The sequence below is a fragment of the Syngnathus acus genome, chromosome 6 (assembly GCF_901709675.1).
Source record: "Syngnathus acus chromosome 6, fSynAcu1.2, whole genome shotgun sequence".
Taxonomy (NCBI): Eukaryota; Metazoa; Chordata; class Actinopteri; order Syngnathiformes; family Syngnathidae; genus Syngnathus; species Syngnathus acus.
Genome location: NC_051092.1, coordinates 7,550,826 through 7,577,435, shown reverse-complemented (window position 1 = coordinate 7,577,435; position 26,610 = coordinate 7,550,826). Strand labels below are relative to the sequence as shown.

General features: G+C 41.1%; 1 protein-coding gene across 3 annotated transcripts in view; it reads left to right on the top strand.

Annotated features, from left to right (window-relative positions):
- Positions 1-26,610, top strand: part of LOC119124258 (zinc finger protein 469) — a 167,291-nt gene that overhangs the window by 118,910 nt on the left and 21,771 nt on the right. For all 3 annotated transcript variants that reach the window (XM_037253996.1, XM_037253994.1, XM_037253995.1), the window contains one exon: positions 10,717-10,904. The gene's annotated coding sequence lies outside the window, so the exon portion shown is untranslated. The remainder of the gene's footprint in view (positions 1-10,716; positions 10,905-26,610) is intronic.

The window sequence follows — 26,610 nt, the reverse complement described above, 5'->3', positions numbered from 1 at the left end:
GTATTTTTCCTCTTCTACATCTTTCCTTCATTCTCAGCCACATGTTTTGGAAATGAACAAAAATGCAAGACAAAGGAGAAAAAAAAGAGAACGAGACAGTTCCAAAGCAAGATGGCTTGGATTAAGCTGGAAACATTCATTTTCATCTGAATTAGATTATTGGTTTGAACTCAGTGTCCTCAGAGAGCAGGCAAGGCGTCACCAGCTCCCCAGATGGGCGAAGAAGTGGTCATTAGATTTGTCACAGTTACCACTGGGAGCACATGAAGTTGAGTTTGGGTGAGCTTTCTTGTGTTTTTTGGGGTTTTTTTGTTTTGTTTTTTCCAAACTACGCATTTGTTTTTGATAAAGTCTTAGTTTATACTTTGGCAGTAACATGAGATAAGAATCTAGATGTTTATTCATGGTGGCTTTGTGAGTCTGTATTGATAAAATCATTGATACAGAAACACATTTGATGACAATGAGATATGCTCTGCACCGTAACATCAAAAAGATATTCTATTCTGTTGGACCTACTTCGCAGACAAACAGAAGAAAAAGACAAACAAGACAGAGTAAACAAAGTTTCGCGATAAATATCACTATGACTGGATAAAAAAGTGTAAGAGCAAACGTTCAACTTTTTTGACACTCCCATTGTTAGAAAACCACAGGCACAGACCAGAAATGTAAATTAATTTTTCTCACAGTCATCAATGCACGTTGAATGCTTATGTGTTCAAATATTAGCATAGATTTACTCCATAATGCCTACTGGGGTCCCGGCAATGGAAAATATGCCTATGTAATAATGGCTGTCCCATAAGAATATTGGGATAAAATGTTTAAATGGCATGGTTTCACAAAACTCAGAATGGATCAAAGCCTTCCTTCATCTTTACGTATCATACATCATATCATACTATGTCTGTATGAATAAATGATACATTATACATTCAATTTGATTTTAGTCCAAAAATGACAGTGATAAAGAAAATACTTGTCTTCAACCTGTTTTCTGCTTTAGCCACATGATGTTCCACATAAAAGCCATTAATATGCATCACATAATTTGTAGTTGGTCTTATTTGATGAGCCTTGTTTAAACTGCACCCCTGCATCAGATCTGGGGAAGGTGTAAAACCTCATTATTGCCAGTCATGAGCTCAAAACGTGTGACAATCATTAATCAAAATCACGACAGCCAGCTTTTTTGTTCAGTATATTTAGTTTTTGCTGGTTTGATTAGGAAGGGAATGGGGTTGGTTTGGTCGCTAGCAGAAGTACGCATTAAGGACAGCTTTGGTGGCTAATAAATGTTTCTTTTTCAACAGTATGGTTGAATTATTTCAAAAAGTCATAATCTTGTGACTGTACAAAGCTGGTCAATGACAGTGTCTAGGATTGTACAGTATGTTTCTCAGCACTGTCTATTTATTTTTAGATGAGACATTGTTTGCCAATGTGTGTGTTTTATCCAAATTCTTTATGGACCAATACCACTGTGTTTGGTATATCAGTGTAGGGTGCCAAAATATGGCATGCAGTATGTATGTGGAGCATGGTTTCTTTTAGCCTTCCAATTTTAAATGGGGAATGTAAAAAGAAATGTACCATTCTGAAATAACTGTACTGTATGGTGGAAACAGGGCTCATTTAACCTCCCTATTCTGCTCCAAAGACTTTAAAGGCGACGCCACAGATTTTACATTCACACTCATTTCAGTCCATCTGTGCTCATGCTCACCCATAACTGAGCATAACTGACATGCAAACTTTTTGGGGAGCCCTTGAGACAAGACATATGACTATTGCGTAATGTATGTGGACAGTGGCTCCAAGTCAGGCATGACTTGCTGCTTTCAGTGCTCCCAGTTCTATTTCTCAGAATAGGGGCCCACTCTTTTATTGGCTGTCTGTTTTTTTCTTATCACGGTGAAAGGATTCTGATCAGATGTATAACAATACGAGCCTTTACATGCAGGCACAGCAGAGATTTGGTCTCAACTATACTTTTAAATCCACAAGACAGAAAAGTGCTATGGATAAATAAATCATACATTTCCTTTACAGATAACCCTTGGAAACCTTTTAACAAAAAACAGCAGACGTAGCAGCTTCGGTAGCTGCAAGGCTTCAGTCACGATGATAACTACCAAACGCATACAACTCAGCTTCTGCGAACTTTTGAACTTGCAGGTAGTTTGAACAAATAAAGTTAAACATGCAGATCTGAACATTATGCTTAAAAAGGGCTGTGTGATTCCTAAAGGGAATCTTGATGAGAGAATAGAGATGCTAAAATGATGTAAAGTCAACCTCAAGGTTGAAAATAATGTGTCCCTACATGTTAGTCAACCTCCAGTTGTTCAATTTTCAAAACAAATTTCCCAGCAAAATATTTGGAGTTTATTTTATCTAAAGCAGGATTAGCCTCTCACCAAGAAAAAAAAACCCACTCTATTGATAATGTTTGAAGTAACATTTGGACAATCTTATCGGAATACTGAATGTAAAAGTGTAAAACTGATTACTACTAAAAACAATAAAGCAATCTTCTTAGCTTTAAAGACAATCAAATATTTACATTATTGTTACGCTGAATGCAAATCGGCTTCCTTCACATAACTTCTGGAATATATGTTTCTACTGTTCTCACAATTATTCTTTTAACATCCTTTGTTCGGACAGGTCCTTCTTTTAGAATAAGTATTGCAAAATTAAAATGTATTAAAAAAACAGAATCCAATTTTTACTGTCATGTACGACAGCATAGAACTGCAGACATTTTACGGGTAAATTTTAGCAGCTTTCATAACCAAAAATGTCACCAAAAATCGCAAGCCTCCTACCCCAAAACAGATTTGTGTTGTCATACTAAGGCAACTCTGCAAGCCTTCCTTATAGAATCAAAAGAAGCTAGGCTAAGACTAAGTACCAGCTCTTCAAGCTCTTCACCTTGTCGTTCTTATTATGGTGAATGACTTGGGAGACTTGTTGTACAAACACTCAACCAGTTGCTCCTCAACTTGTGCCTGGCAAGAGCAGGGTTCAAGCCACACTTGGATTCCTAATTGACTATCATTGCGTTTTAAAATGATGGAGTCTGTTATGAGCACACACATGTCTTTGCAATGGACAGGTTTAACAGCCCGACTGGGAACATTAAGATGGGAAAATCAAGAATTAGAATCATTAGATCATTTGATAATTAGGCCTTTGCTGTCCTCAATCAAGGCGGTGGGGGAGTATGTACTCTAAATAGTCCTGATTTGTACCCCACTTAAATTCAAGCCAAAGACCACACTTCTGTATTAGACATTAGACACAGAGTGAGGTAAATTATTCAGCTTTTTTTCTGCCTAATTCTGCTGGGTGGCACACAAACGCCACATTACTGGAATACATCTCTGTAATGCAATGTAAGCGCCAGCAGACAGATGTTTACCACATTATCCAAACTTACCATTGTGCAATGACTATAGGGGACACTGCTTGTTGACATATACTTTTTTTCCAACGTTGTGCCACATCTAACTTCATTCACAATGCCGAAATGTGGCATGCCTCACCTTCACAGAGCAGAGTGACAGTGGTCAGTATCTCCTGTGGTTGTATATTTACCTGGCTTGCATCTGGATGACCTCTGACCACAAGGAATACATCCCCGTGGGAGAGGGAAATGTGCCTGTTAGAGGCCAACTCGTGGGCGGCAGAGCGGTTTTATACACAGACTGGCATTATCTGCAACTTTTGCTCCACTCAGGGCCACTAAATATACCCTCGGAGGCCTTCCCAGGCTCCTTCAGGCTGGGGAGAAGCGGCCACTGCTCGGGCCGTGGGCCAATGGCATGGCTGCGGACCTCCAAGGAAAGTATTTTTAAGGTCAATTACAGGGTATGGTCCTTTTTAAATGGCCGACTGGTGCCGAGGAGGCCTCATATTAAAGGTTTATGTGGCAGAGGACAGAGAGAAGTCTGCCGTCGCTCACCCCAGTTCCTATTGTTACCATGCGCCTGCTGAGACAGTGCGCTGTGCAGACAGATTCAAATTGTGATAGCTATCTCTGCGTAATAACGATCAAGATTGCGTAAAGTACACAACACGATAAAATGTATCTTACGGAGCAAAATAAAATCAAAATAGAGCAAAAAATTGATTAAGGGCAGCGTGGTAGTTTGGTGGTGAGCACGTCTCCCTCATGGTTCATCCTTCCTGGGTAGAGTTTGCATGTTCTCCCTCTTCTTGCTCAGGTCTTCTTTGCTATGCCACCTTCCACCCACACTCCAAAAACATGTTACTTTAATTAAGGCTCTAAATTGTCCGTAGGTGTAAATGTGAGTGTGGATGTATTTTTTTTGTCTGTGCCGTTTTATTGAGTGCAGCATGAACCGCGCTTCTCTCCCAAAATCAAATAGATTAGCTCCATATCAGCCACATTTGTTTATTGGATTATCTATTTCTATTTATTATTGGTATATTTCAAGTGGTTATTCATCTGATGTGTATTTTTGTAATTGAGCAAGATCGCACACATGCAGGCATACAAGGTGAGACTCAGAGTGAAAGAGCGCTGCACCACTTGAGCTAGGGTGGCAGACGATGCCTTGCTCAAGGGCACCTCGAGAGGCGCCAGCAAACACAACTAGATGACATTTTTAGGATGCTTTTGTCGGTAGTTGCCCTTGAACCTATGACTTTTGACTCAAAAGCACATCCTTAAAGACTGAGCTACATTAAGGATATCATGAGGTTAATTTCTAAGAAATTGATGGATGGATTGATAATTTATCAAAAAAGGACTTCTTTTTTTTGAATTTTTAGATTACAGATTGCACATTGGCTAGCAGTTCTGATATTAAGCGTTGGACTCCAGGTTCCAGTCTTCTGTGTGAAGATTGCATGTCTTCCCTGTGCTAACATAGTTTTTCTCCAAGTACAGGCATCCCAAAAGTGTTGCATGTTAGGTATTGAACACTATACATTGTCTGAGTGTGAATATACTGCAACTGTGATTGATTTATTGTGTGTAAGTGCCCTGCGATTGTCTGACCACTATTCTAGGGTGTAGTCCGAAGCAGCTGGGCTGGGCTCCAGCTCATCCGCGACCCTAGCGAGGTTATACAAAGTGGATGGCGGGATGGTTGTTAAATTACATACATGCTTTGGTGGCTTTACCGAGAAAATATGGATCAGTATATTTCCTTCTGAGTACCGGATGGGAATAAAATGTCTTTCAATGTATGTAGGCTTTGTACAAAAGCAGAAAATGTAAACCGCGTCTTTGTAACAAACCAACAAAAAACAATATGACTGTTGGAGTGGAATAACAATACGCACGTAGTTGTTTCTCTACTACAATAAGGTCTGGGGATTTTGTGCATATCCTACCCTTAATGTCTCCACGGTCATTGTGAAGCAGACAAATAATGAACATAGTGTCACTGCCGTATCAGACGCATATTGTCACCCTTTAAAGGGATTATCGTAATTCCCGGCACTAATGCGAACGCTCGCCTATTGGAACAAACACAGCTCTGCATACACAAAGGCCACACACGCAGACTGGCACAACTGCTCAATATAAAACATACAGCAAGATCATTCTGGTGCTTTTCATGATTCATTCCAACATGAATCCAGCTCACCATAAATATAGGCCTGTCAAACTGTTTCTACCCCACAGAGAGGGAGGTAGATGGTACAGTAGACACCATTCACCTCTGTGTATTTGGAGGCGGCAGAAGGAAGGTTGGATTTGGTGGCTTTGGTCTTGCTGAAGAGGGAGGTGTTGATGGGACAAAAGGGGTAGGGGGGTCAGGAGGCTTGAAAGGCCTATTTGTGCAGATGAGGGCTGTGTTTGCTTTGCTGTGGTTCCACAGCAGTTCAATGGACGCTCTATCCATGCGTAGCTATTTCTTCTTTAACGCTTTAGTAAAACAGGATTATTACAAAAGAAGATGGAATGTGGAGCAGTATGGTATTTTTGTTCTCTTATTTCTTTATCACTGTGTTTCACACATGAACAACAAAGGAAGTTAAAATCTTGTGAGACAATGGGCGCCATTTTCTTTTTTTATGACTTCATTACAAATTTTCACTCCCATGTTTAAGAGTTAGTTTACCCTTGATGAAGGGCTGCGCTCTAATGAGTGGCACTCTAGTATCAAAGTCCAAATGTGAAATTTCATAAGTGTGTGTAACGTTTTGGTCAGAAATGTACTGTCGCTGAACAAGTTCCTTTCATTCGGTCAGACAGGTTGATTTTCACAATAGGTGGTTCATTTCTTCAAATGTCTGAATTCAAATGTTCAAATTATGACATACTATCTTCATAGTTCTATTATGACACCTTGTAACCGCTGATGTTTTACATCATCTCTGCTTGCATAAAGGTGATATTTTTGTAAATGTTTGCAGAGACCCTGTATTTACGTACATAAAATTGCAACACATGAATGCGATCCATTTTATTGATTAAGGTTGGCTCCACCAGTATTGGCATGGATGCTGAACTTGCTTTGAATTAAGTATTATTCAGCACAGTTGTCGCATTATTCTTCTCTTCAGTAGAAATTTCTTTTCACAGATTGATGCCATTTGTTGCTTGTGAAATAGCACGGTAATTACCCCTGATACATTCCAAGGGCCTTGCCGCATGCTTAAGATTTGAAAGATTTACCCATAGATGGATGGATTTGACTTTCTACCTTTTAAGTGGAATCGCTTGTTACAGGTTAACTTTGATTCTTGAATTTGCCAGGAAAAATACCTGTACCTTCTGACCATGGAAGGGGTATGAATTACCCAAACCTGAATCCAACCCGTTCTGTAATGTGGTTGATATTTTTGACACAACTGTTTTCAGAAGGACTATAGCCAGATTCCGAATCAGCCCATGTTTACTCTTCAGAGAACACAAAAAGCTTGGTATGAACCTTTTGGTTTTCTTTTGCCAAAACCTTGAATCCAATCTACCTCCTCACCTAAAACCGCCAGACGGTGTCTTCCTGGGAACATCCTCACTCCTGGTCCACATGGATGGGCGAGTACACATCGCCAGGCTGCTAAGTCTACAGTGGCTGGGGTGCCCTGTGTTTGCCCAGGGAGGCAAGCATATGTTCGTGGCTGCTGGGCTCAGAAAGACACACCAGTGTGTGATTGGCCCATCACTGGTCGATTTGAGTGTGAAATTCCTGGAACTCAAGCGCAGTCAACTCTATTGGACAAACTATTGAAATTTGAGTCAATGGATTAATATTGCTGCCTAGTGGTATACAGTTCAATGGAAAAGAAAAAACACTCCTCCTAATCCCAAACACATAGAGTGCGTGGCACAAAATATACTGTAATCTCAGTCGAATACATCCTAGATCATTCAGGTGTAGCAGCCAAAGAGTAGCAGTGTGTTTTCACTGTACGAAGTTGCTCTCTCTATTCCTAACTGGGAATTAAAAGAAACTGGTGTTCCAGTAAACGGGAAGCCTTTCATTTCTTTGGAGCTTTGGGTGTGTCAGCAACTTGACCTGGAGTGACCCTTGATACAGCTGTGCTACTTCCACAGAAAACTCTAATTGCGGTATTATTTAAGATGCGTTTTCAGGAAAAACACATTACTGGACACACATGTCAGGCTGTTCTAATTGCTGCATACAAGCTAAGCATTTTTCTTGATCTTTTTGAAAGACAGAAATGTACTGTGAGGTCTTGTTAAGTAGTCTGCTCGCACTTGAATAAGTGTGCCAAAGCAGGTGATCCTGTTTCTGAAATACAAATGTAAATATAAAAATACAAAGAGAAGTAAATATTATAAAATGTTTGGCTCATTCATATATTCTCAATGAAAATCCGCTTGCTTAATCAGGGCAGCACGCCAGCCAAGTGGTCAGCATGTCTTCCTCACAGCCGAGAGGTTATGACTGTAAATCTTGCCTCATTGTGGCACTGACGTAAACTTTGCGTAAAACCGATCAAGACTGTCTTGTGAAAGTATTTGGAACAGCAAGCTGCATTGTACCTCGCACAGCAATAAAATAAATTAAAACACCCGATAATTGCTCAAGAATAGCATGGGTAGTGGTTAGCACATCTGCTTCACAGTTCTATGGTCTGGCCTTTACTGTGTAGAGTTTGCATAATTTTCTCATGCTTCCTCCAACAACAAAAAATCATGCACGTTAAGTTAAATAAAGACCCTGAATTGTCCATAGGTGTGCATGTGACTGCTTGTTTGTCTAGTGACTATTATGATGTATCTATTGCCTGGCGACCATTCCAGGGTGTACCTTCGCCTCTCAACTGCGATAGAAAACGAAGGATATTTTTAATTTTTATGTTACGCTCGCTCTGTTTGGACTAAATTCAACTGACTTTTTATGGATTTTTTTTATGTAAACTTGAAAATCGCACAAATAATGAAAGCTGTCACGCTGAATATATGTTGCAGTAGTACAGTACAGTATGTGTTCTGCTCTTAACCAACTGCCTAAAATAAATTATGAGTTGCTCTTTAAAAAGAAACTCTGCCACTCCTCCAATATAACTGAGTTACAGTAATCTTAGCTTTGAAAACAAAAGCACAAAGATTCATTATTCCCAAAACAGAACAGCCTCACCAAAATGTCGCATACAAGGTTTGCTGCCAAACCTCTCCATCTGTATAAACCTACTGTATAGTGTACTGTACTTTTCAGCTCATCCAAGCACCTGGTGGCAGAGTGTGGTATTACCTCCCTTCAACTGAACTCAGCCGAACCCACAATGTCACTAGAGATCTTGGGGAAAGAAATGTATAACAGGCTTGCTGTCATTACTGCTCCATTTCGTCCACACCACGGTTTATATCTATTTACTATCGTTATGGTAATGACGATTTGTGTTTACATGGCAGGCTGTAAACAATGATTTGAAATGTTGGATTTGTGTTTCATCCGTGACTAAATCTCCAGATTCAATTCGCACAACACAGCAGAAGACTACAGACATAACTATTTCTTAGATTTTGATTGGAAAAGAGAACCGAAATTTGTTCGGCAGTCCTTTTCTGTCATCCATACTGTGCACGTTTATGCAAGTGTGTCAAACCTCAACCCCAGAACGGACTTTTCACAACCTACAATGAAGGCAGCCCGTAATCTTAAGTACTGCTTTGTGGAACTGCATAAATTTGACACCATTATGCCACAGTGAGGGTCTGTGGAGGTGTTAATGCTAGGGTCGGAGAACGCCGGAGATTTGTCATGCTTCCATGCCTCTTCCACTACTGCAAAATGTTTACTTAGTTATAAGTCATCTCAAGGGGATTTTCAATTGTTTTAAAACACGACTACAACCTTAATGGAGTGAGTATTGTTAAGTATTCTACCTTATGCCAGTATTTGAACAGTCAAAAGAAATATTGAATGTTATTTTTGAATAAATGCATGCGGAATTCTCCAAAACAAGTAGTTGACGCAGGGACTCTGGCAGTATATTGGATATGGCGGGACGCTGCGGTCGTGTTGCTTTCAAATTGTCTGTAAGATCAAGGCCTGTCCAGTCTCTGTTGTGCACTGGAGCATGACCCGACTGAAAATGAGCTTCTTTGGGCAATCTCTACTTAAGGCAAAAATTTTGCGTTTGAGGTCCAGAGCCTGCTGTGCATTTCTCTGACTCACATCACAATGTTTTTTCTTTCTCTCTGTCTTTGAGAAGCTGTTGGTCTGTCATCTTTAACCCCCCTATTTGGCCTCGTTTAAACTCTCGGTCTGGTAGAGAATGGTTTGCGTGTGGCTTAGCTGGGGGCAACGTGCCTAAGTTGAGTGTGCCCAACCTCTCATAATTATAGACAGTAAACAGCAATAGTGTCTTTGAGGGAGAGCGAGTTCTCTGGGCTTTGAAGAAATGTGCAGAGAGGATGAGATGGCGCCTCAGTCGGAAGATGGGCAAACGCCAAATGTCATCCTCAATTTACACATGAATGACGCGATAACAGTTGAAGTGAAAGAGAGACGGTTTATTGACCTTAGCACAAAGACATAGACGTTGCCCCCATTTGGTGTGATCTTCCTTAGAGTCATAATTAGACGAGTCATAACAATCTCGGGTCCATAATGTGCCTTTGCTGACTACGACTGTCAAACTGATCAACCGTTTTGTTCCATATGTCCCAGTGAACGTCTTCTGCTTTTCTTTCCGTCTGCCCGTCTGTCTGTGTCATTCGGCAGCCCTCTTCACTCACCCCCCCCCCCACACACACACGCGCTTAAGTGAATCCCCACTGCCTCGCAATCTTCACTTGATCCAAATTTAATTCTACTCCTTGTGTTTTTCTTCCCTGCACTCATTTAATAGTCCAACCACACAGACACAGCTTGGATAGCATGCTATGCATGCTTATTTTCGAGCTCTTCAGCTATGAGGCTGCGACGCGTCTGACCCAGCGTTCTCATGCAAACTTTAAAAACAAACAAGAGTTTGTGGATTCTTGTAGTATGCCATCTTTCTGTCTTTCCATCTCCCTCCTCATCTTTCTGTCCCCTCTCTGTGTGCACGGCACAGTATTGGCTGGTGTCAGACTGAGAGGTTTTCTTTGGCAGTCTGCTCCCCCCTTGGCTGGGACATGCCCCGCTTGCTACTGGCTGCGAGTGGAGAAGGGAAGCGGGGAGGTAGCAGGGAGGGAGACAGGGGAGGGAGACTGTAGGGGTGGAGGCGTGGTCTCCAGCTGGTAATGAAGTCTTCTCTTTTCATCCTCAGAAGGCAGACTGTTAGTGGACGGGCCTGGGATCTGCGCGGCTCCTCTGCTTTCTGCCGAGTGACACTCTGCTTAGCGCTGCCTGCACGTCTCAGCGCCCGTCTACGCAGCCGAGAGAGATAAGCAGAGGCAGAGACTCCGCTCGTCATGAGACTTTTCCTCATACGCACGCCACATCAGAACTCTTGAGGTAAGCTTTCCGACTGCTCCTGCCCGCACCGCTCTCCCATACTGTCTGTCTGTGTTGATTGTTGTGGTGGGGGTTGGAGTACCATGTGGGCTGTCCGCTCCTGGGCCCTCCCCCTTCTTTGAGGGGCATTCATGTGCAAGTGTTTCTGATTCCACTTTGTTGATGCACACCTATTACCTGAGTCTAGCCCTGCCCATTTATATGCTAATGACTCACATAATTGACACAAAGAAGTGAACCATCAAGGAGTGGGGAATAGGTAGAGGATTGATACTCACTAGACAGTTTTGCTTTATTTTAACTATTGTATAAATGCAAGTTTTAAGATTGTTTTTGATCGTGCAGGTTGGGCCATACAGTGATTGCATGGTGCTGTGTGTTTACGTTTGTGCACTCGTACTTTATCTTTAGGAAGATTGATGCGAATGGCTTGAGACTCTACCACTAAAATATACAGGAGACAGTCTGTGTTCCTTTGTAGCTCTGTGACAAGCAGGCTTTGATGTCATTTCCGTGGATGTGTTCTGCTCCCGGAGAGCCAATTCAGATCCGGTCTGCGACAAACCCACTTTTATCTACAGTCTCCTGGAAATCCATCCATCTGTATGCTTTCACTTTCCTCCTTTCTGCTCCTTTTGCCCCGTGTGCGCGTACGCCACAATCGGCCCCCGGTGAGGTCTTGACCTTCGTATCAACACCTCCTCTATTCTCAATGACAGTATTCCAGTTTCACCCTCCGTGCGCGCCGGTCTGAAACAACTTATAGGGAACGAGTCTTTCCGATACCTCTCCTGGAAAAATAGAACTCTAAGTGACTTTCCATTAGTTTGTGCTGGGCCACGAGAATTATAGTTTCCCAAATGAATAGTGTACGGGAGCCCAGCTTAATTGAAAAAACACAAGCATGGTCTGCCATGGTGGAGACGGTACTTGTGTCACTGCTGAACTGTGTGAATGCACTTTCCAGAACTGGCAAGGGAGGAGTGCAGGAGAGAGGAAAGTACGGAGCAAGAGATAAAGGCAAGTGTTTACACTGTTTATATTTAACCCTCTGCTCTGACAGAATGCGTCAGAGTGGCCAAAAGAAGTCATCATGAAACAGTTTCTTGATCATTAAGCTTCAAATAACAAAAGCATTAGCCACCGTAAAACCGACTTGATTGCAGTCCAGTAAACAGCAGTTTTTTCTCTCATGCTCATGTCGTCATATTTAACCAGCCTTGGGGCAGCAAGAGGTTATTTTAGTCAGACCACCAAGAAGTCTGTAGAGGTGTTACAGTATTGCATAAACAAGAACAGACTTTTTCAAGCAATCCTCAATCAATATATGCGTCATCTCTTTCTACTCACCGACTGCAGTCGCTCTGCTCTGTTTCTGTCACAGCCTCATATGGTGATGATTGAGACCCTGTCATTGGTTTCAAATGGCACATTTATCGCACACGCTTGCCAGTCACATCTGTTGCCAGGGCTTTGTGGCTGTGGGGGAAAGCATCTCTTGTTGACTTCCTCACTGGGTGGCTCAGTTGTTTGTCAGAGCACCATGACTCCTGACCCCTCTGCCACCCCGAGCTGTCTCGCTGCCTGTTAATGTAACCTTAGACGCACTTACAGCCCTGTTAACTCCGGTCTTCCACCACTGCGAGTCTGCCTAACATTTTGGGATCAACACTTGTGACCCTGAGATTTGGGAACATCCATAGGGGTTATGGATTGGGAAGGCCTGTGAATCAAATGATTCACTGGATTCTAAGATGATGCGTGTCAAAAAGAGACAGACAATGCCAGGAAGCTAGTCTGTTTATTATTATTCCTCTTTCGTATTTTCATTTCATCTCTACCAAATATAATACTGAAGGTGTGATTTTGTGTGTGTGTGTGCATGCGTGCGCGCGGACATAGATCATTGGCTAGTTTGTTTTCTTATCATCTCAGCAGATATAGGCCAGACTGATCGCTTATGTTACATAACAGCATGAAGGGCATTCCTCCCCAAATTCCCATGAGGAGTAATTAGGGGCAAGGCTTTCAACTTCACTGACCCAATACTGACTGTCACCACAGATTCCATATATGTGACCTCATGCAAAGTTGAAACACCCATACTTGTAGTTACTATTGACTGACTGGATATACACACACACACACACACACTATATATATATATATATATATATATATATATATATATATATATATACATATATATATATATATATATATATATGTGTTGTTTGAGAGTACATATCACCATCAAGTGGCAATCTTATTTATTGCATTTTGTTATGACTCATGACTACAATCTGCTTCTCGAATTTGTCAGTCACGTGACAAGACACCAGTCGCCCAGGGTAGCAGACTGCATTCATGCAGTGTACAAATTTGTGTGATCTTCTTCTGGGTACACAGAAAACCTTAATAAACCACATTAAATGGGTTGATCTGTATAGCCATGTAATTTTCATCTTGATTTAAAAAATAACCGCCTTAAAAATGTATCATGAGTCTAGGTTTTTATGTGATGTGTTCAGGTTATGTCAAAAAAATTCGGTTAACTTGGTGTACTTCGCATGATTTTTTTTTAGCTGTTGTTGTTAAGCCTTTGTAAAAGTGTGTTGTCCATTACCTCTATTACAGTTGGCATATATTTCCATATGAGACAGGTAGGAGGCGCCATGATTGTTCTGATTGCGAGTGAAGATATGCAAAGTAAAATCATCTGTTTTTAGTTAGAAAAGGATTGGTCATCCTTTTCGCAGTTCTAATATTTTACCTTGGTCCGACTTTGACCTGTGTTTTCCATTAATCTCACAAAACCGGATTGTCACTTTTACTGATTACAGGAAAGATAAAATACATCTCTGTCTTTCGAAAAAAATACTTAAAAGTAACCAGAAATTTCTACAGACGCTCTCTATTGTACCATTCCTGCTGGTGATGTCCACCAGGTTGTCCTCACCTGGAATTGGGCCTCCATCCTATTGTAAGTTGATATTTTGAAAGCTGAGCACTGTGAGCCTAGTGCTGATGTAAAACACATGAGTTAGAGATGAGGAGAATCTATCAGCTTCCATCATTTGATTCCCTTAACCGACCTCCTCCTACTCTTCCCTATCTGTGTGTCCGTGTCCACCCTTTCATATTTTCCATCCTACCAAATATGACTCACACACCTTCAACCTAAATGGGCTCCTGAGACTTCCCCACACATTCCGTCACTAGTGCAAACGGATGCGTAGGTGTGCATGCAGCATGTGCTTGTATTTATCTGTTTGTTGACCGCTTTGCATCCTTGGCGGTGAATACGTTTCCTTGTCATGGTATGCGATAATCTGGCTGTCTGTTACAACCGTCATGTGATCATTAGATGCTTTACTCAAGGCAGAAAATTGGCTAGAGTTTTTGCTTTGCTCCTGTGCTCCTGCTGCTGCTTGACTGCAGACCCAACAGCTCAGATTGATTCTGACAGTGACAACAAGAACAGGCTGCTTGCAAAGACTTGAGGAGGACCTCCCCCTGTAACCACATTGAAAAGTCAGACTAAAGCCAAATAAAACAATGGAACGCATTGCCCCCCTGCTCAAAACTTCCTTGGAAATGTTCAAGCCCAGTGATATAGTGTTAGTCAAGCATTACCGGCACACACGCAGTCGCTTTTTTAGTTTATATAGCATTAAATCCTCTCCCTGGAATTGTGGACTAGACTAAATGGATTTGCCAAGCCACTGAAGCAGCCTCCGTGTATACACAGAGTTGATCAGGCCTTTGGAGAGAGAGGGACTGGTAAATTATCGGTCAGACTTGACTTGGGTCCTGGAGCTAAAAGGCTTCAAGCGCTACTTTCCCTTTTTCAAGACTTCCGCATTCCTCCTCTTCCCCTCTCACTCCTGCTGTTTGACTCCAGATGTGGCATTGTTAGGACACATTTGTTTTGGGCCTGTGGACCTGTGTAAAGTCTGACGTCATGCTGTAATTAAAGGGAAAGCCTTAAGCATTGGCTGGGGCGCGGGGAGGAGTGTGCTCCTGTGGTTTCAATTCTAAAGCTTGGGTTGAGGGATCCTGATGACTGTCATGCATATAGCAGCAATCTGACCTTTATTGAAAGTGTTGATAGACACAGTCAAAGTTCAGCATAACCGCCCTGCTTTTTGTCATCCAAATTTACCATATTTTAAGCATCAATTGAAGAAAACCTTTTTAAAATGTATTTGCAAATGTGTTTTTGGGAGGCTACCTGTAAGCGAATGGGCATTCCTGTTAATAAAAAAAAAAGCCTTATGAGACTTTGATAAGGGCAAGTTCTTAAGGCCAAGTTGAAACATACTACTGTGTACAGCATTTTATAATTTATTTTCTCGAAAAACAGTATTAGATGTATATAACATCAACACCTTAAGGGTGGATGTCGGGGTGGGGGGGGGTCTCTCCAATGACTGCGCTTTTTGTGAAACTCTCAGTATAGTGGATAGTCAGTAGCACAAGACTATCAGGGTCTACTGTCAGATTCCCCATGGGAGCTCTGCCTTCAGCTCTGTTTGGCTCTCAAACACACATGTATTTGTCAGGTCCTCTCCAGCATCTCAGCTTCAAACAGCTCACAGCGCCAACCCTGCTGAATATTTCCGGTTCAAATGGGCACGTTTGCTTCATCCCTCTGTGTTCCCTACGTTTACTCCTAAAGTTCATCTTGGCTTCTTGGCACTTTTGTGAGCAGACACTTGGAATGGCACCATGAGCAGATGACGGCCATATTTCCGTTAGTCATCCATGTGCTGAGAAAGGAGAAAGCACTATTGTGAATACTGCACTGATGTCTGTGTGTGCAGCAAATGACCTCCTCCTCACACTGTTGTCCTTAATGAGTCATAGCCTCACAACGTGTACCATTTCAAGTCCCTTTTGGTGCCGCAACAATTTCAAACTGTATTTTTTTATTTTTAAGTCACCTTTGCAAACTAGGTCTCGATTGCTTTTGAAGTGTTGTCGGCCTCAACTGTTTGGAAAGTTGCAGAAAGTTGCTCATTTGTAATCAAGTGTGTTTCTTTAAATTCAACGTACTGGAAAAGATGTTTTGGATGCAGAAATGTGTGGTCCCTCTTGCGTAGCTGCAGTGTGTCAAACTCTTGTCCATGTTGACGCACGTATGCTCAGAAATGCAAACAGAGATCTGCATCATTTAGATTGATTTTGGCGTGCAAAGTCATAAACTAAATCAAGAAAATGGTGTGGCATGTTTGTCTTTTCTCACACAGTCCCTCTGACTGTTGTCCTGCGTCTCACACATAGTGAAAGTGCAACAGTTTAGCCCAGAGGTTAAAGGGTCAAGCACATCTAGGTGATGTGCGTTTCCGGCCCATATTTTGTTTATGAAGATGTGTTTACACACCATGCAGTCTTGTCAGACACTTGTATATACCCCACACCCTGCTTCAAGCACACACAGCTGGCACAGCCAAACATACACAGTCTGTTTTAGGGGAGAGAGGGAGAGGGGAAGAGAAAGGGGCGGGGGTGGGGGGTGCATGTGTTTGTGTGGTACATAATGGATATTCACACGCTCTCAACACTTTGAAAAGGGAAGCAATCCAGAATCCTCAATCCCAAAATATGCAGTGATTGGAGCACAATTGTGTGGAAATGTAAACGCAGTCCGATTCCTACAAACAAGTTTTATTCTCCTGGAATGATTTGATGTGCATTTGGCAAAATATGAGTGGATTATGTTTCATCAGTTATTGCCTTGGGGTTTTAATAGAATTTTGCGGTCTCTTTATCTTCGTTTCCAACAGCCTGCATCTCATGTAATCTGCCAAAACTTTGACTCATCCATTTCCATTCATGAGTCTGGTTAAATATGTATCCGTGCCATTGATGAAGGTTGCACAAAACAAAAGGAAAGATTCATCTTGTAAATGTGCAGGGTCAGTCCAAACGTTAGCGGAGTAAATACACTTCACAGAGTATTCCTGTCGCCGTGTGTCAGGCTAAAAACAGGTGGCTGTGCGCTAGTAAAAATGGGATGTAGAGGTCAGTCGAGTGGCGGGGAGGAGTAATGACAAACTTAAGTACAAAGTGAAATTTAAGCATTATAATTTAAGGGGCGTGTCAGTGTGACTGTCAACTTTACTTGCCGTCATGTCTTTTTGTTTCCCCACTCCTCGTTTCACTTCTGTACTTTGGAGAGTTGCACAACATAATGGATTAGGAAGGAAACCCCTAAATTGGATAATTCGTCTTAAATTTCCCAAATATCAGTCGACATTTGCCAAGCCATAAATAAATATTTCACTGATTGCAAAAGCAGGAAATCTATGTCTCTTAAGAGGAAAAAAGCCTCATTAAAACTTTGAAAATAGCCCTGGAGCATGCAAAGTTGGATATCACTGCTAAGTTTTGTGTAAGAGCTTTTGCCGCAGAGCTTAAGAATTATGACTGCATGGTTGTACACTGCAAGTAAAAGTTGTTTGTCTCGCACTGTGTGCGTGGGCGGGTTTTCACCTACATCCACATGTGTTTTTGTTAGAAGGGCTCTTGTGTTATTTTCATGGCTATCAGCTGGTTATATCTCAGCAGTGCAAAGTTTGCACACACCCCTCAAGTTTCAACTTCAGCACAGTAGTGTATATCTCATTTCCGTGTTTGGATGTAGCCTGAAACTGCCATAGAGAAGAAAGGCATGTGTTATGTGAACCATGTGTGATGGCTGACGCACATAAGGTGAATTAGTGGTGCGAGGGGGGAGTCTTAAACAGTGGGGCTTCGTCTACCATTCTGGTTCCTTTCCTATCTGATGTCAGTCATGAGATTGACAGTCTGTGTGTATAGATGACATCAGTTCCTTCACAACCACTGAGACATAAAATGATCACTGATAGTTTTTTGTGAGTCGTTCAGTCCCACCTTCTGCTCGAATTTGAGTATTGTCTTTTTTTGGGGATGAAATTAATACTCCTTGGTCTCCAAATATAGTAGCTATGAGGAAAATGACACATAATAGGCAACATACCTAGAAAACAACTGTAAAAACTGGTGTACAGTGGCATTGGTAAGCCAAGGAACAAATGTTTTTTTCTGTAGGTTGAGAAAAGCAAGAAACAAAACACTGAAATCCTACGGCTACTGTATCTTGTCATGTACGTATGTGGACAAAACCTGTGATTTTACTCGTACTTATTTTAGTCCTAATTCATTGTACCCATATGCTGCTCTGAAGTTGTTACTGATTGAAGATGCACAATATCTGTTTTTAGTGATATTTTTAGCATGCTATATGCATCCCTCCTAGTTCCTCAAAAGTAAAATTACCCAAGAGTCACTTTAAAGTTAAGCAAGAAGTATTCAAGGGTAACTGTGGGACAGTGACGTGATACAACAAAGAGTCTGTGGTGGCAGTGGGGAAACTCGTTACAGTAGACACTCCAAATTCAACATCTGCATGTTCAGGAGCTCTGGGTGACTTCCTATCAAGACAATTAATTCCATTGAGGTCAATTGTAGAAATTAGCTAACTACTTTGTAGCAAGGCCAAAACTACAATACAATAGAATTTCTCATAGGAGTGAACACAAAGTGGTAAAAATTATATAAGTTTCAAAATAATACTCTTTAATAGTAAAATGTTGTTTACGTCCATATTTTTCTAGCAGTGCCATAAACAAGTAATAGTGAGTGTCATTGACCTTCATTCATTTTTCATGAAATGTCAGTGCACCATCTGAAGTTACTCTTGTCACAGAAATACTCAGAGTTGTCGAGTCAAGTCCGCTAACTAGGGCCTGACCGATTCATCGGCCCAACGATTAAAGTGGCCAATGATGACCCTTTGAACATCGGCCAAAATAATCAACCAAATGGCCAATATTTGCAGATTTTTTTTTTTTTTTGCTTTTCACAGCAGTTATACAAAAGTAACGTATCATTATTTATTACACATAAATCTATATCACAACCTTGTATCCTTGAAATTTGTCGATAAGGTCATTCAATGGATTCGTTAAAACTGACCTGGATTGTCCAGGCAATCTAAAGTTACTATTTGACTAAAAGTAAATCACAAAATAACATAGTGTAACATAAATCATACATATTATAATTTGTTAAATATGACACACATAACAAGGGTTATTGTCCTTACAACTTTATTAATTAAATGTACAGCACCATAGTTATTTTTTTAACCACATATTTAAAGTTGACCCCTATTGACCCCTGACCCCTATTCCAGGTGAATAGGTAACCAGGACAGCCCGCAAATAGCAAAAGTACCCTTATAACTGACGACCATTGAAATGCTTTGGGCGGAGGGGGAGTTATTTTATGCATTATAATTTTTTAATTAATCGTCCGATTAATCACAAGTCTATTTGTCATACCTCGGGAGTGAGGCATAAGGATGATAGGAACGTGACTGTTGTTGTGTTATTGTCTCAAATGTGGCATTCATGTAACAGCAGAGCTCACCCAATACCCCACTCATCAAAATGATATAAATAAAAGAAGGTTATGTCGTACAGTAGATGTTTTTAAATATGATACCTAAATTCTATTCCATGTATTGTAATAAGATAAATCCGTTTTAGACCCAGAGATGAGAGGTATTTCCTGTTGCATTTGTTAGATGGCAAACCTCTGGCCTCAGGATTCTCTCTTACAATAGACAAGCTCATATTCAAATCATCCCCTGGATCATAAATGGCTTTTACTCATAGCTGGATTTTGTTTTAGAAGCTTAAAGTCATCCAAGGAGCTTAGCTGTCTTGTAGACAGAGGTGTGCACCTGGAAGATGGATGAGGGAATCCCCCAGGCTCTCTCACATCAGACTCACATTAGCTTCCATCTTTTTTCTTCTGAGCTTCTGTCATCTTCCTACTTCTCTTATCTGGATGTATAAATACAGTGCAGTCCTTAGTCTCAGATGCTCCAAGAAAATAACTAACAATCTTATTAGCTGAGTTGTTACGTGTTCCACACCCCCACTGAAATGACAGAGCAGTGAGGGAGACACAGGGTGGGCAGGGCAGAGGTATTACGATCAGGTTTCTCTCTAACTACAGCCACCACAGAGTCGAAGCCAGAAAGGCCTGAGGGCTCTTCATCTTCCAAGCAGACTTTTGTTGGTGAAATACTATGAACGGTCCAAATAAGTTATCCCATTCCATTTCAATATCATTGCTGACATTTCATTTTACCTGAATTTAAAATTCATAAAACTTGAGAACGAGTGAGCCTGAAAGTTGAATGCATCAACTGTGCAGAATTTGAACAGCCGCTTCTTTTTTTTTGCGGTATATGTTTCAGCAAAAGTAACTTACAGGCTAAGTGTGTTTGAATATGATTGCATCTTATAAAAGTCATTTTTTTGTGTCATCAGCAGTTTTTTGAAGTCCCTTCTTATGCTTTACCTCAAACCTGGCTTCTCTGATCGGAGGGCATTGACTCATTACTTTACAGACATTATCAATGTCCAAATTAAAATAAAGATCCGCTCAAATTACACTTTGGTGCTTTATAGTTTTTTCCCCCCAGTAAATTCACTCATGTCCACTCTAACATTGAAATCACAAATATTAGAGCAATGATGATAACATCTGTTTGACTGGCTTAGCGTGAAAGCTGGTCATATTATTTTAGGATGATACAGAAAGTTGACGAAAGTTATGACTTATTCTATTGTAAAAATGGTAACAGATACATACACAGGTTTTGTGTACCTTCTACCGGAAGAGCATTTAGATGTTCTGCCTGTCACTATTTTCTGCTTCCCTTGATCTATAAACAAAGTATTTGTGACAAATATTTTTTTTAACAAAACAAGTCAAATTGTATCATTCCACATAGCGCCTAACAGTCTGTTCACCACTTTAAATAGTCAGTCATAGTTTCCCTTCGTATAAACTTGTCACTTTTTCCTGTTGAATAACATCTAAAGGCCTCAAAATGAAAAATTATTTTGCCTTTATTGTGCTACTCTTTGCATGCTCACACTTTACCCCATCTTTATTTTGATGACATCATTACGATGCCATACATTTTCACGGTCTTTCATCTAGCATAGACCTGCAGGTTTCAAACACACAGCTGTCAGAGAAGATCCAAATTTTAGTCATTATTGTATGATTTATCACCGCTGAATTCCCAGGGCTGACAGAGAGTAAGAGTCTCGTTGGGCGTGTAATAAAGAGATTAAGGTGACTACCATCGCTAAGGCAACCTGGATCACCTACTGTAGTGATCATTGACAGAAATGATATCATATGAATGTCATGTTGATGCTATGTCACTGATGCAATATCTTTTCACTCTATCTTCTCGCAGTCTGTATGTCTTTTGGGACTGTTTTGTAAGCACACAGCTGCTGTGCTTTGTCATGCTTTTGCTTGAGTCTTCCAAAGAGACTGCAGGTGGCACAAATGAAGAGCAGAGAATCCACTTGAATTTAGTGTATAAAATGACTAAAGTTCAAATGGATCTAGTACACTTGACAACTGTAGGCAATTTTGAGAGCAAAACATTTATTCATTTAATCGTCATTCCTTACTTAAGTACCTTGCGTAACAGCTGAAGCTTATCCCGTTGGATTTAGATGACCCAGGATGTAGTCTGCCTCTTTCCTGTTCACACAGGCGAGTGATGTTGTTAATCCCACTACATATTGATACCCTCTTCTGAAATTTGAGTGGAAATCTGTTTTGTTGTTTAACCAACCCCACCAACAGCCATTAAGACATTGTCTGGTGCTTTATTAGGTGGCAGTTGTAATGGAAAAGCAAAATATTTTCAAATGAACAGAGCCATGTGTTGCGAATGTAATAAGAGCTGCATCATCCTTTCAAGCTAGCCTTGGGTCAGTGAAAGTAGGCCCAGTAAAACCAGAGGACCATGTCTCCAATTGTCATTTCAAAAGTTCAGAGCAAAGATGAGGTGATCCAAACGGTGAGTGATGTGAGGCGAGCTCCACTGTGTATTGAGATACACTAGGCGTATCAAGCAGATGTGTTTTCTCACAGCTCGTGTTTTGTCAAATTTTTTTGGTCACTATCTCAGACTCACCCATTTCTTGTTGTTCAGACGGAAGTGAGCAGCCCCCACAATCAGAGGAAGAAGTTTAGTCTTTCGAATGATGTCAGTGTTTGGAAAGGATGACTGTTGGTGGTAGAGGCTGAGATTAGTCTCGCGGAGTAGATGAGAAGAGAGTTTGCGGGGGAGGTAACACGAGATCCCCCACAGAGATGCTGAACTCGGCCCGAGAGAGTGAAGGAATAAGACGCCTTACACGAATGAGGAAAAACGTTCCACTTTATATCTGTGTGCAATCTAAAAATAAATTTTGCTTCTCTGCCTACTGCCCACTGGGCCAGGCTTATTAAAAGCGTCTGTTTCAAAGAGGGAGTGCATCTGTGCTGGAGAGGGTGAAAAAAAGAAGGTTGAAAAGGGACAAGAAAAGAAGGAGGGATTCAAATGGAAAACTGAGCTCAAAGTGGCAAGGCTGAGCCAGTGTCAGAGCAAAAAGGGGAGTGATACAAGGGAAGTTGGTGAATCTTTAAGACCGTGAGAATGAGTTTGAGAAGACTGTTGAGTGGATTTTAACAGTTCCCTCTTCCCATGCCAGTCAGCTAGTCGGATTCTGTGCATTACCATTACATACCCATTTGGCCGGGAGATTTTGTGGGTCTACTCCGAGCAATAAAAGCTCGTAAAGCTTGGAAATGTAGAGTAACAGATGAGTCTTTATAGAGGCCCGTGGCATGCTCCTTTAGAGGTTCACCGCGTAAATAGTGAATCACATAGCCCATATCGTCACCCATTCTTTAAATGTTTCCTTGCTTCCAGCCACTGAGCTTCCACTCTGGAGTCACAACTTGCTACTGTACCAGGTCAGACAACCACCCAGTCTGATGTGTCATCTTTGTGTTCTTTTCCCCTGACCTCCGGGAAAATAAATGGAACAGGACAGTGATGGTTTGTTTTTAAGGGGACTGGGATTTGGTGAATCGTGATGTGAAACGTTTAATAAAGATGGCTCCGGGTTCTAAAAATACGACCCACCGTCTCTTAAACATTTAGCTTTCCATTGGAAACTAAAACAGTCTTTGTCCTACTAGACGCCCATCTGCTCAAGGATGGGAGAATCTTCTAGACTGCACACTTGTGGTTTTTCTGAACAATTTGAAGCAAATCTGGCAAAGAATTCCAACAGGTGCATTCACTGTGTTCAACATTCTGATCAACCACCTTGACCCTTTGACCTGTGATTAAGAGCTGCTAATTCTAAGCTTGTTTCATTTCAAAATGCCATCTAGAACACCAATCCATCATTCGCATGCATCCACGAGCTTTCTGGTCGGTCTTACGCTCTCTGTGATTGCCAGCAAATTATATATGTTGCAGATATTCACTGATGATTTAAAGACTACTTGGCTCAGCATTGCAGTTGCCTAACATTGCTGATTAACAGTTCAAAGCAAGTTGAAGAGGTTGTATGGTCACTTTTTTTCCCTCATGAAGGCACCTTTGACCCATCCACATTTCACAAGCTTGTACTCCATGTAACCTCTATATTGTTACGAGAACGGAGCACCAGCTGGGCGTTGTCTCACTCATCCATTGAGGTTGGAGAGAGCCCTTGAGTTACCAAACAAGCACTAGTAGTCAAACTGTAGATATATTCTCTACCAGTTGATGTGCGTATGCTTTTACAAAAAAGCATATTCATTTAGTAGCTGGCTATTGGGAATTCAGGTGAGACATCAGCTTTTGGAAGATATTCCATTAATTCCAGTTGTCTCAACTCCTTTATTTGGGGGTTTGCTTTCTTTGGTTGGATAAAGCTTTTAAAATTTGAAACGTTCTCTAGATTTTATGGGCTTATAAATCATTCGAAATGCTTTCGGCTCCTCTTTCTGGATGTGTGCACAATACTGAGGTAGATGAAGGTTACAGAGGATCTGAAGACAATTGACCAATCAGATGGGAATATGTTTCTGTTAGTCTTTTCCAAGAACTGTTGCATACATATACACCCCCACATAAGCTGTCATTGCTTGAACTTGATCTATGTTTCCGTGGAAACAAATTTGATGCAATGTATCTCGGGGTCTACATTTATCACAGATCAAGAGATGCAAAACGACACCCCTCCATATGTTATAATATTTTACCATGAGATATGCTTGGATACTCATGAAGCATTTTAAAAACATGTTTACAAAACAGTAAACAGGACACTGATCTAAAGTTTTGAATGGGTCACCGTTTCATACACCAATGGTGATTGTTATTGACACGTTTTACCAAAATCTAGGTTTGTATTGACCTGTTGTCCTCACATGATCATTAAATTGCCATTATAAAAAAATGGTGATTATAAATCTGTTTGAAGCTCATATTTATACTGTAATGCTGTGCAGAGTGGTCACAAGCATGGATGGGATTTTCAGACCCTGTAGCTTGTCCCTCTGCAGACTTAATGGTCTGTGACAGGACTTCCGATCCCAGCCAAATGTTTCCTTCATCATGGCTGTTATTGGTGCTGGTTGAAATTATGTTTGATTATGCAAGTCTTGGCAAAGCACACAATCTTTAAACCCGTTCTTTCTATAATTTAACAAACAGCCAGAACGCAGATGTATACTCCTTTTCGAGTTGTACGGTCATCAAAATATTTTTCCTCTGCCATTGATGTGTTTGCAGACCAAAGTAAAAGCAAAACATGTTTGTTATGAATGCTTTAGCTGCTCACTGACCTGAAGTCTCATGATGTATATAATGGTCATTTGCTGAGGTCTCACAAGATATTTAGAGGTTGTGTATATCATACATGAAGATTGAAGGCATATGTTGCCCAGAGAAAATGGTTGAACTCCCTCAGGCATGCTGGACTTTACACATTAGTGTACTATGTAGAGTAACTGGGAAGTCAGTATAAAACAGTAGATATTTCATTTGTATGGGTTACATTCGTACAATGAACCATGTCTTGGTGAGTCACAGTTCTCAAGTCAAGCTGCCCAATCTTAGCCAATGGGCAGTCCCCTTATCAAGTTATGAATTTCTCATTTAATCATACGTTTACATTTATCACTAAATGGATTTTAAAAGATGTCCGACACTATGTACACATGTTTTTGAATGGTTAGTTTTCATTTGAAGGTCAATGAGAGGATGATTAGTGATTGTTTATGCAGAGAGTGAGGAAGTCTTGCACACTGTAGATATATTTCTCAGCCACAGAGTAGAAAAGCATTTGAGCAGATCTATTAGACAAGCAGCTGTGAAAATAGGGAAGACGGAAGTAAAGTATAATTCATATATTTTCGGATGAATTGCTCCAGCTCTTACATATTGTTGTGTTACATTCTGAAGAGGATAAATTTGATGCGGCCATGCTTGGTCTGATTTTCCAGCTCCCATGGAGTGTCAGAGAGATGTGATATAGGAAAGGAGTCAACTGCTACTTATTATATAATATTGCATAATTTTGCATATACACTGTGGATATTCACCTTCTATGCTGTCTCAGTGCACAACATTCCCAGGGAAAATGGTTTTGTCTTAAGGTTGAAATTAAAATGTAGCTGTTGAAGTGCTCTTGAATGGTTGTATTTTCCCTAAGTTGTGTTTTTGGATAAATAATCCAAAAAACACGACGTTCTCTTGGGGTCACTCTTTGACTTGGCCCTGCTGCCAACCTCAGATACACACGCGCGCACACAAACACACACAGATCTGTGAAGCCTGAGGGGCAGGGCGTGTTTGATGCACAGAAGACACTTTATCTATACTAACCTCCAGCATCTTCTCATGAGCCTGGGTGGAAAGAAAAGTGATCTCTGCCGGGGATTTTGGTCCATTCCCACACCTTGATTCAGATGCTTAGCTATGGAAATATATTTGTTCTGCATGGCACCAGCAATGCCATGAAAATCATTCAGACTAGTCTTGCTTGGTGGAGTTTATTTAAATGACAGTAATATTGATCTTGTACTCGTGCAATCCAGCCTGTTTGTTTCTGTGGAGTGGTTGTTTCTTGCAGAGTTGTGTCTTGGGTTGTCAAATCTCATGAGTTGACTGAGTCAGTGTACAGCAACCTTCAGAAAAAGCTTTTGGCTGAATCAGTGACACTATTTTCCGCCTCGGTGGAACTAGGTGAGTCAGTGGACATGTCTCTGGTGCTATCCTGTCCACATACATCAATACGAGTCTTGTTTAGTTTTGGGACAGCAAGGACTGGATCAGTACGAGTTCTGTTCCAACCACTATTGGTCAGTGCTTCACACTCTCTCTGTGGCACAGCCGGGGCAGCATGAATGACTTCTTGCACTGGCCTTACAGAGCATCATTCTTCATACTCTCATCTAAGGCTGACATCGAACGGGGAAGCCCATGAAGCCGGCAGGCTAAATGTTTTTCTATCCCTCCGGTAGGCATGGATGTATCAGGTGCTGTTTTAATGCGTTTTAAGTAGAAAAACACGCAGTGTCCAACGGTCCAAGGTAGAAACGACAAGGACAGTAGTCAAAACAGCCTGAAGCTCACACTATTGGCCCTTCCCTTGCAGTATGCAAAGGGCAAAGCAATAACATCCAGGCCAGTGACAGACTCATCATTAATGTCCCAGGTATGTTTATTTAAAGTTATTTACCCACTTTGCCATTTCCCGCTGGATCTTAAATGCCCCTACATTCTACTGTATGCCATCGCATGTAG